Genomic DNA, 10,760 nt, shown 5'->3' with positions numbered 1-10,760 from the left:
GATAGAAATCAAGAACGGAAAACCGAAGAATTCATCAATATGATATCTCAATGGGCCTGCCTGCAGACAGTCTCACAAGATGAAGTAACGTCACATATGGAATCAGACATGGTCCTCAAAAGAACAATGGACGCGATAGCGAGAGGATCATGGGATGGTTTTCTCCACAACGTCCATGGGTGGAATGAAGCAGAAAGAACACGACCCCCTGTGCCTGCACAGACGGACGCTCCCTCCCACTGCTGCTACCTACCTGCCTCCGCTGACCACCTACCTGACGCCGCTGCCTGCATCTCGCCTCCGCCGCCTCCCAGGTACCGCCTGCTGCTTCCTGGTCGCCACCCACGCCGCTACCTTCACTCCCCACGCCCGCTGACCACCGCCACTTACCTGGTCACTCCTTGGGCTCCGTCGCTTCCCGCCGATTTTCCCGCCGTTTTCTCGGCACCGCTGCCCCAGGCGCACACTCCCACTCCCGCCTCCTCCTTCTGTCCCGCCCCCCCTCCCTGCCCATTGGCCACCCCGCTCCCGCCTCCCGCTGACCCTCCCTCCCGGCTCCTTATTTAAGGGGACCCCGCGTGCTGGTCAGTGCGACCCCCTGTGCCTGCACAGACGGACGCTCCCTCCCACTGCTGCTACCTACCTGCCTCCGCTGACCACCTACCTGACGCCGCTGCCTGCATCTCGCCTCCGCCGCCTCCCAGGTACCGCCTGCTGCTTCCTGGTCGCCACCCACGCCGCTACCTTCACTCCCCACGCCCGCTGACCACCGCCACTTACCTGGTCACTCCTTGGGCTCCGTCGCTTCCCGCCGATTTTCCCGCCGTTTTCTCGGCGCCGCTGCCCCAGGCGCACACTCCCACTCCCGCCTCCTCCTTCTGTCCCGCCCCCCCTCCCTGCCCATTGGCCACCCCGCTCCCGCCTCCCGCTGACCCTCCCTCCCGGCTCCTTATTTAAGGGGACCCCGCATGCTGGTCAGTGCGACCCCCTGTGCCTGCACAGACGGACGCTCCCTCCCACTGCTGCTACCTACCTGCCTCCGCTGACCACCTACCTGACACCGCTGCCTGCATCTCGCCTCCGCCGCCTCCCAGGTACCGCCTGCTGCTTCCTGGTCGCCACCCACGCCGCTACCTTCACTCCCCACGCCCGCTGACCACCGCCACTTACCTGGTCACTCCTTGGGCTCCGTCGCTTCCCGCCGATTTTCCCGCCGTTTTCTCGGCGCCGCTGCCCCAGGCGCACACTCCCACTCCCGCCTCCTCCTTCTGTCCCGCCCCCCTCCCTGCCCATTGGCCACCCCGCTCCCGCCTCCCGCTGACCCTCCCTCCCGGCTCCTTATTTAAGGGGACCCCGCGTGCTGGTCAGTGCGACCCCCTGTGCCTGCACAGACGGACGCTCCCTCCCACTGCTGCTACCTACCTGCCTCCGCTGACCACCTACCTGACGCCGCTGCCTGCATCTCGCCTCCGCCGCCTCCCAGGTACCGCCTGCTGCTTCCTGGTCGCCACCCACGCCGCTACCTTCACTCCCCACGCCCGCTGACCACCGCCACTTACCTGGTCACTCCTTGGGCTCCGTCGCTTCCCGCCGATTTTCCCGCCGTTTTCTCGGCGCCGCTGCCCCAGGCGCACACTCCCACTCCCGCCTCCTCCTTCTGTCCCGCCCCCCCTCCCTGCCCATTGGCCACCCCGCTCCCGCCTCCCGCTGACCCTCCCTCCCGGCTCCTTATTTATGACGCCCCCTCAGCGACCGCGCAGCGGACGCGCGCAGCGGGAGCGCCGACTGAGCGCCGAAGGTGCGCCAAAGGTAAGCCCGTCTGCGCCCGTCCGCGCCTGGACCGCGCCCAGCGCCAGACCCCCTGGTCCCCGCGCCCGCCAGCCCCCCCGCAGGACCTACGACTTCGCTACGCTCATCGCACTCAAAACCGCCCGAGCCACCGGATGCTACCGAGCGTCCCCGCAACGCACCCATGGACCCTTCGCCTGCAGATCCTGCAACTTCTCCTGCCTCCAAACAAGCACCACGCCCACCAAGACAGACAACAGCAACCACCTCAAGTGCATCCTGCTCAACACCCGCTCCGTCCACAGACACGCCGTGGAACTCTGGAACCTCCTCAACACTGCATCTCCAGACGTCGCCTTCCTCACGGAAACCTGGATGAACGACTCTTCAGCCCCCGACATCGCCATCGCCATCCCGGACGGCTACAAGATCATCAGGAAGGATCGCGTCAACCAGACCGGAGGAGGCATCGCCATCGTACACAAGAGCACCATTCGCATCTCGACTGACTCCATCGACGTATTCAACGCCGCCGAATACCTGCACTTCCAGATCCACACCGACCCCAAGACTACCCTCAGAGGCACCCTCATCTACAGACCCCCGGGACCACGCGCACAGTTCTGCGAAGACATCGCCGACTTCATCAGCCCTCACGCCCTCCCCTCCGCCGACTACATCCTCCTCGGGGACCTCAACTTCCACCTGGAGAGCAACAATGACCGCAACACCACCGCCCTGCTGGATAACCTCGCCAACCTCGGACTTCAGCAACTGGTCAACACCCCCACCCACTTCGCCGGCCACACGCTCGACCCACTCTTCTCGTCCAGCAAGCACGTCACCTTCAGCCACTCCACCGGACTTCACTGGACCGACCACAGCTGCGTCCATTTCAGCTTCAGAAAGAACACGGTCCACCATCACCCGAAGCAGGCTCCCCACAGAAACTGGAGCAAGATCACCGCCGACCAGCTCGCCACCTCCCTCAGCCAGAGCCCACCTGTCAGGACCACGGACCCTAACACAGCTGCCCTCGACCTCACGCAGTGGCTGACCTCCTGTGCCGACGACCTCGCGCCACTGAAGAACCCCCTCACCAGGCCCAGAAGCAAGAAGGCCCCCTGGTTCACCGACGAACTTAAGGACTCCAAGAAGGCCTGCCGCACCCTCGAGAAGGCCTGGCTCCTCAACAAGACCGCCGACAACAGAACAGCACTGAAACTCGCCACTCGCAGACATCACCAGCTCATCCGCACCACCAAGAAGAAATCTCTGCGGGAACGACTGGACAAGAACGCCCATGACAGCAAGGAGCTCTTCAACATCGTCAAGGAGTTCTCCAACCCCAGCACCGGCAACAACGACATCACTCCCTCACAGGACCTCTGCGACTCCCTCGCCTCGTACTTCCACCGCAAGATCGCCAACATCCACAACAGCTTCGACATTTCACCCCCGCACCCATCGGTCGTACCTTCGCACCCCGCCGCCACCCTCCAGACTTGGACCGAGGTGACCCCCGAAGACACGTCACGCATGATGAACACCATCCACTCCGGATCTCCGACCGACCCGTGCCCCCATCATGTTTTCAACAAGGCAGCCTCTACCATAGCACCCCACCTCCGAGACATCATCAACACCTCCTTCAACACAGCAACTTTCCCGGAGAGCTGGAAGCACGCCGAACTCAGCGCTCTGCTGAAGAAACCAACAGCGGACCCGACCGACCTCAAGAACTTCCGCCCCATCTCGCTCCTTCCTTTCCCCGCCAAAGTCATCGAGAAGGTCGTCAACAAGCAACTGGCCGCCTTCCTCGAGACGAACGGATCCCTCGACCCATCACAGTCCGGATTCAGAGCCAACCACAGCACCAAGACCGCCCTCATCGCAGCCACCGACGACATCCGAGCCCTGCTCGACAACGGCGAAACAGCGGCACTCATCCTCCTAGACCTCTCCGCAGCATTTGACACTGTCTGCCACCGCACACTAGTCCAACGCCTCAACGACACCGGCATCCAAGGGAAGGCTCTGGAATGGATCATCTCATACCTCTCAGGCAGAACACAGAGAGTACGCCTCCCTCCGTTCCGCTCCGAGGCCACCGAAGTCATCTGCGGCGTCCCGCAAGGATCGTCGCTCAGCCCCACTCTCTTCAACATCTACATGAAACCCCTCGCTGCCATCGCACGCCAACACAACCTCAACATCATTTCCTACGCCGATGACACCCAGCTAATTCTCTCCCTCACCAGAGACCCCGACACCGCCAAAGCCAGCCTGCACGAAGGGATGACAGACGTCGCTGAATGGATGAACATCAGCCGCCTGAAACTGAACACGGACAAGACAGAAGTCCTCATCCTGGGACCATCACCCTCCGCATGGGACGACTCCTGGTGGCCCCCGGCACTAGGCACCGCACCTGAACCGACGGACCACGCACGCAACTTGGGCGTCATACTGGACTCCTCCCTATCGATGACCAGCCAAGTCAACGCCGTCTCCTCAGCCTGCTTCCACAACCTCCGCATGCTCCGAAAGATCTTCCGATGGATCCCAACCGAGACCAGGAAGACGGTCACCCACGCTCTCGTCACCAGCAGACTAGACTACGGAAACACCCTCTACGCCGGTACTACGGCCAAGCTTCAGAAAAGACTTCAGCGAATTCAGAACGCCTCCGCCCGACTCATCCTGGACGTCCCCCGACGCAGCCACATCTCGTGCCACCTGAGAGACCTGCACTGGCTCCCGGTCAACAAGAGGATCACGTTCAGACTCCTCACCCACGCACACAAGTCCCTCCACGACCTAGGCCCAGGGTACCTCAACAGCCGCCTCACCTTCTACACGCCCACCCGCCGGCTACGTTCCGCTAACCTCGCCCTCGCCGTCGTCCCTCGCATCCAGAGAGCCACCGCTGGAGGAAGGTCATTCTCCTACCTGGCAGCTAAGACTTGGAACTCCCTACCCGTCCACCTGCGGATGACCCAGGACCACCTGGCCTTCAGGAAACAGCTCAAGACCTGGCTGTTCGAGCAGTAGCAGACCCCCTTCCCCAAGCGCCTTGAGACCCTTACGGGTGAGTAGTGCGCGATATAAGTTCCATGATTGATTGATTGATTGATTGACTAGGAAAGATATGGAGAGTCCGGGACGAACTAAGCACGACAGAAAATGGTATCCTGCTAAGAGGGTCACGTATTGTCATCCCTCAGAGCCTGCAAGACCGAGTCACTGTCCTGGCACATGAAGGTCATCAGGGCACCGGAAGAATGAAGTCCCGACTGCGGGAAAAACTGTGGTTCCCCGGGCTAGAGGATGCCGCGGAGAGGGTAGTCAAAAACTGCCGAGCATGTCAACTGACCAGGAATGCAGAAGCTCCGGCCCTGGTGATCACGGAAGACCCTGCCCCAGCTCCCTGGTCGTGGGTGAGCCTGGATTTCGGGAGCTTCCCCGATGGGAGGGTCACTGCAGTGCTAATGGACAGTTACACAAAGTACCCCTGTGTCGAGATCTTACCATCCACAGTATTCAATCATTTAGCCCCGGCACTCCTGAAAATATTTGCACTCTTTGGCCTACCACATTTCATCAAGACGGACAATGGACCTCCATTCCAGGGAGGTGAATTCAGAGAGTTCCTGTCGAGGTTAGGAATAAGACACCACCGCATAACTCCACAATGGCCGCAAGCCAATAGCGAAGTGGAATGGTTCATTCTGACAATTAACAAAAGCTTGCGCATAGCCGTAGCGGAACAAACAGATCCAGAAGTAGAACTACAAAAGTTCCTGAGGGAGTACTGCAGCATACCACACTGCACAACTCAGAGAACCCCGTGGTCGTTGATGCTGGCCGGGCCACGGCGGGACAGTTTTCCAGTAGCAGACAACGTACACCGTACAACGCATCAGCGACGCAGCTCCGAAGAACCACGACCAATGAAAAAGCAAGCCAACGGAGGCGAGCCAAAGACCGTACCCTGAGGCCAGGATGTAAGGTACTAATAAGAAACCGGAGAAGTGGAGGAAAATTCCGAACACCCTATGAAGATGGTCCATGGTCGGTGCAGGAGGTCCGAGGAACGGCAGTAACGGTGGAGCGGAATGGAGAAGTGATAACCAGGAACATCTCGTGGTTCAAAGAAATTCCAGAGACAGAACATGAACGTCAGGAGTCTGGACATGCACCAAGTCCAGATGTGACCCTGAATGAATCGAGACTAACTCACACCGATGAACCACAACAAATCTTGCAACCGGCAAGAGAAGAAGGGGAGACTGACGTGCCAGGGACAAACATCGAAGCTGGAACTGTCAGTCCCACTAGAGGAATGAGCGCAGTGCGACACAGGTACAACCTGCGTCCCAACCCACGACCTAATAGCCAACTAACAGAATTCGCATGGAGTGCGCAAGTTGGTCGGAAAAGAAAAGAACTGATTTGGAATGGGATGTAACGGTCTAGTTGTTACGCTAGCGGGAGATCCCCGGAAGCACACACACACTATGTATCACTCTCTGGCCTTCCGGCCCAGACCAATACACCTGTCTCATGTGTCCTTATTTCTCCGCCGTCCTCACCACGTGGCCCGGCATCAGTAGGCCTCACTGGTAGCGGTGTCCCCATGCTGGCGCATCTCCACAGGCATGACGTCCTGCCAGGTGAGCGTGTAGGGGAAGGAAAATCCTTTAAAGAGAGTCATTGCCTCTCTGGATTTCCCTTCTCTTTTTGAAACTCGGGAGAAGCAGCATTGTCATGGTATCACCAAGGCTTCAAGTGGAAGCTTTTTCAATATTATATAAAAAACATAGTTGCTGCTTATTTATCTATGCAACTAACAACCATTTACAAAGCCAATAGTGCTGACTTGTTGCAGGTATGATGTTACTTGGTGTATCATATATCTGGATGCAATGAGAAACAACAAAATACAAGTCAGGCGATACACTATGGGAAGCCAGACTTTTAGCTGACGTGTTTTTAAGCCATGCCCTTTAATTATTATACCACGCCCCCTTGAGAGGCCTCCCAGTTTTTTCATTCCACTTAAAACCCTGTCCATTCTCCCTATAAGTTAAATAGCTAAATATCTGTCGGGTTTGCAGCTTTACCAAGTGATTAGAAACAGAAAGATGTCTAGAAGGGCAGCCTCTGTGCCCACTTCTCATACCATACCGCCCTTTGTCACCTTACACCAGCTGAGCCCTTGATAGCTCAGTTGGTAGAGCGGAGGACTGCAGTGAAGTGCTAGACAGCCTTTGGGCGCTGGTTCAAATCCGTTCTGAAGGAATTTTGCAAATTCTTAACTCTTTTACATTAGAAAACGCCTCTTTCTCAGCCACTCACACACCTGGGCTTTTCCTGCCTCCTCTCTTCTCCTTTACAACCCAGCTCTCTTCTACTGTTCGGGTGGGAGGGTCCCCCTCCCTCCCTCCCCACTCCCTGTGTGCAGCCCCCGCTGCAATCCTCCATCATCAGACAGAGCCAGGGGCCCCTGGGCTGAAGAGCCAGGCCGGGCCCCGTCGGAGGCAGCCCTGGGAGCTGGTTGTTGTGACTCTGGCATCAGGTGATGCTGCTGAGAGCGCTGCTGAGAGTGTCTGCTAGGAGGTGAGAAGGTTCTTGTGAGGTGTGAGGGAGGAGAGTGTTTGTGTGTGTATTGTGTCAGGGAGTGTGTGTGTGTGTTTGTTGAGCCTGTGGGCCCCTGTGTTGGTGTGAAAGAGTTGAAAAATGACACGAATTCGCAGCATATGAGGATGGACAGGCGGGTTTTCGGCCACATGAGGAGCGGCCCAGTCACAAGAGGTACACCTGTTCCTCGTTAGTATAGTGGTCAGTATCCCCGCCTGTCACGCGGGAGACCAGGGTTCAATTCACCCATGGGGAGAATTCCTTCGCGTTTTTTAAAGCATGACAACTCTACCTTTATTTACAATGTCATCTAGAATGTGACGCTTTTCATTAATGACATCATCTCCTAGAAGTCAAAGATTTACTAATGCAATCTCATAACTTTTCATATCAATTACGGGCAATTTTTAAATCTGAAAGAATGTCTGCCTTTTCATTTTAAGCTTCTGTGTACTTTATTGAAAAAAGAAACGTGCACGAAGCGTTGTTATTTACATCAAAATCAAAGGACTACATGATATATAAAATGTATTGAAGCCTGTTTTTTTTCAAGAAACAAATTAAATGATGGCTCGGGCCCCTAATGAGGAATTGTTTTATATGAAAGTGAATCTTTTTTAAACTCTTTGTGGCAGATTCACAAGCCCCTTGCGGCACCTTTACGCCGCAGTTGCGTCACTTTTGTGACGCAGCGGCAGCGTAAACAATGCACCACTATGCGACATGTTTACAACGTGACACATCTAGTGAGATGCATCACGTTGTAAAGCCCTGCGCTACATTATACCTGCGTCAGGTATAATGTATGCAGGGTGGGCGTTCCATCGCAAGGAAGCCCCGTAAAAGTGACGCAGTGAAATCTACAAGATTTCACTGAGTCACTTTTACGTCCCAGCTGCGTCAAATCTTTACACCTGTTTGAAGCAGGCGTAAGGAGTGATGCAGCATGTATGGTATAGGGCACCCCGGCGCAGTCCTTGAGTTGCGTCACGCTTGCGACACAACTCCAGAACTGCGTCACCCTTACGGCGACAGATGCGTCACGCATCTGTCTATCCTTGCGCCACAGTGCGCCGCGTTTTAAATGCGGCGCATCCATGGTGGCGCAAGGGGCTTTCTGAGTCACGCAAAATAACTGGCGCATCCCAGCTAATATGCAGGGACGCGCCAGTTATTGTAAATCTGGCCCTTTAAGTGTAATGGTTTAGAACTTACATTCACGTTGTGAAAGTAAAAGTACCACTGAGCTGGACGTGCACTCCCCACCTTCCTCACAAGAGATTGTATATTTCCCAGGTCCAGGCATGACGACTAAATGTAGCTCAGGTGTTTAAACTGCATTCTGGGAGTTGGTTATGGTTGTTCATGTTTATGGGATTTATAGGGTGCAAAGCTGCCGAAGGGCTTCCCAGCACTGGGTGTCCGATAAGACACAGAAGTTAGAGGGGATTAGTGGCGCTGCTGGAAAAGTCAGGTTTTCATCTTTTTTTCGGAAAGTTGATTCTGATTCCAGACGCTTAAATTCATGTGGAAGAGAACTCCACAGCTTGGGTGCCAGACGCGCCAAGGATCTGCCACCCCATCTGGCTCGCTTGATTATGATTATTTTTAATAAGCGATCAGAGCAGGATCTGATGCTTCTGTTAGTGACATAAAGGCCCACCAAGCTACTAATTTTACTGGGGCCCCCTGTTGTGTATGGCTTTGTGTGTCAGACAGAGTGCTTTGAATTTAACTCTGGCCTCGATCAGCCAGGATAGCTTGACTCCAGTGGCATGGAGAGCACGGGACCCAAGTCTGGGCATACCCATCCCACTTGGGGCGACAAATGCAAAAAAGAGCAATTGATGCACAGAATGCAGAATAATGTCATACATTCACCCCGGTATAGAGATCTGGGCCTAAATCCATTGTTTTTTTGCTCACCATGCCATTCCAGTTTGAACCCAGCTATATGCAAATCAGTCTTGACCCTGTGCCTCATATTAAACAGCTTTTTCAGCGCAAAATACATCCACACATAAAAAGAAATTGCAAAATGCCGGACTGGCATTTCAAACTATATTGCGTCATTTTTCTGGGATTTTACATACTTTGGGGAATATAAATGACTCAAATTTTGCTACGGCAACTGTCATTCTGACAATTTTTGTATCTGTCTGTTTAAGGGCTTCCTCGCCTTTTTTTTCTAGCAATCTCTGTTTCTTTCATTGTCTCTCGTCTCTGGAAAACTTTACAAGCTTCTCATAATGTTTGTGCTGATTCCACCAAACTCTCATTCTTGTCTGAATATGTTGTCCAATGTGAACGGAGTTTAATTTTGTCTCCAGTTGGGTCATGACATGGTCTGATGTCATTGGTAATAATGGATGCTTCCGTCAATCTTGGTCGGAGTGTCGCAAGCCTGTTCCATGGACACACATGGTATATGTATTGCCTCTTTTCGCTGGGTGTAGCATCCTCCATGGGTTATTTGGGGACAGTAACACATGACATAGCCAGACAATGTCTTTCTTTGTCATGGGTAAGTCTGGTCCACCTGATCCATCCATCAGGGGCTCAGGGACATATTCCAGTGAAAATACCGCTTCAGCCGCACTCTTTTTTTTTTTTTACGGTTAGCGTAAACATTGGCCCATTGCCTTTAGAGCGCTTTACGTGAGGAACAGGTTCAATTTCAGTTTTTTGGCCAACAGTTTTGGTGAAATTGTCATCAACCTTCATATGTTGAATAGTTACCAAGAAAGTGCAGAAATAAAAGAAAGAACATTTCTATTTTATATCTGGTAACACTTTATTAAAGCCTTTCTTTTACACACTGCTTTCCGGTCTGTGTGTCTCCTTGTAAGTTATGCAGTGTGGAGGGTGCGTGGAGTCAAGTCCACACTGTGCATGTTACTGCTGCGAAGCCACAGGAGAAAGGTGTCCACACAGACACAGAAATGATAAAACACCTGTGTGGAGTATCACATGATGCCCAGCACCGCCTAAAGATAATGGGGCAGATTTACAAGCCCCTTGCGCCACTTTTGCGTCATTTTTAACATGGGAAAAGTGACGTAAAAGTGGCGCAAGGGGCTTGTAAATCTGCGCCAATGTATATATGTCCACAGAGACCAGGAGGATGAAAACAGGAAGGGAGGGGTCATCTGAGAGAGAGAAATGGGCTCTCTGGTCACTGCTAAATACCTAGAATAATGCAAAAACAAATTCAGTAAATAACAAAAGCAACTCAGGTCCCACCGAGATTTGAACTCGGATCGCTGGATTCAGAGTCCAGAGTGCTAACCATTACACCATGGAACCGCCTCTGCACACCACCTGTCATA

General features: G+C 54.3%; 1 non-coding gene across 1 annotated transcript; it reads right to left on the bottom strand.

Moving 5' to 3' along the window:
• Positions 1-10,665: 10,665 nt before the first annotated feature.
• On the bottom strand, positions 10,666-10,737 carry TRNAQ-CUG (transfer RNA glutamine (anticodon CUG)). Its single transcript has one exon. It is a non-coding gene; the product is annotated as a tRNA-Gln (tRNA).
• Between the last annotated feature and the right edge of the window lie 23 nt (positions 10,738-10,760).

This window comes from Triturus cristatus, chromosome 4_1, assembly GCF_964204655.1.
Source record: "Triturus cristatus chromosome 4_1, aTriCri1.1, whole genome shotgun sequence".
NCBI lineage: Eukaryota > Metazoa > Chordata > Amphibia > Caudata > Salamandridae > Triturus > Triturus cristatus.
Note: the sequence above shows the minus strand (reverse complement) of the source record. Positions and strands in the feature narration are given on the sequence as shown.